The sequence below is a fragment of the Mastomys coucha genome, chromosome X (assembly GCF_008632895.1).
Source record: "Mastomys coucha isolate ucsf_1 chromosome X, UCSF_Mcou_1, whole genome shotgun sequence".
Taxonomy (NCBI): domain Eukaryota; kingdom Metazoa; phylum Chordata; class Mammalia; order Rodentia; family Muridae; genus Mastomys; species Mastomys coucha.
Genome location: NC_045030.1, coordinates 101,907,626 through 101,908,495, shown reverse-complemented (window position 1 = coordinate 101,908,495; position 870 = coordinate 101,907,626).

The following is an 870-nucleotide window of genomic DNA, read 5'->3' as shown; positions in this document are numbered from 1 at the left end:
AATTGGCAAGCCCAGTCTGCAAATTGCTTATGATTCTTTTTTTAAAGATTTATTTATTTTATGTATATGAGTATACTGTATGTAGCTGTACATATGGTTGTGAGCCATCATGTGGTTGCTGGGAATTGAAATCATGACCTTTTCTCACTCCAGCCCTGCTCACTCCAGCCCAAAGATTTATTTATTGTTATATGTAAGTACACTATAGCTGTCTTCAGGCACACCAGAAGAGAGCATCAGATCCCATTACGGATGGTTGGGAGCCGTCATGTGGTTGCTGGGATTTGAACTCAGAACCTTTGGAAGAGCAATCATTGCTTTTAACCACTGAGCCATCTCTCTGGCCCTTATGATTCTTCTTCTTCTTCTTTCTTTTTTTTTTGGTTTTTCAAGACAGTGTTTCTCTATATAGCTCTGGCTGTCCTGGAACTCAGAAATCCACCTCCCTCTGCCTTCCAAGTGCTGGGATTAAAGGAGTATAACACCACCACCCCACCACCGCCTGGCTCCTCATTCAGATCTTAAGATCCTTGTAATCAGAAATTATATGTTCTCTATTAGTTTTTAACTTATTTGTTTTGTTTTTTTCAAGTCTGGGTTCTCTGTCCTGGAACTTGCTGTGTAGACTAGGCTGGCCTTGAACTCAGAGATCTGCCTTGGATCAAAGGTACTGCCGTTACACCCAGCTATGTCTTACACTGCTTTATAGAAATAAGTAGTATATTGCCGGGTGGTGATAGCACACATCTTTAATCCCAGCACTTGAGAGGCAGAGGCGGGTGGATTTCTGAGTTTGAGGCCAGCTGGTCTACAGAGTGAGTTTCAGGACAGCCAGGGATACACAGAGAAACCCTGTCTTGAAAAACCAAA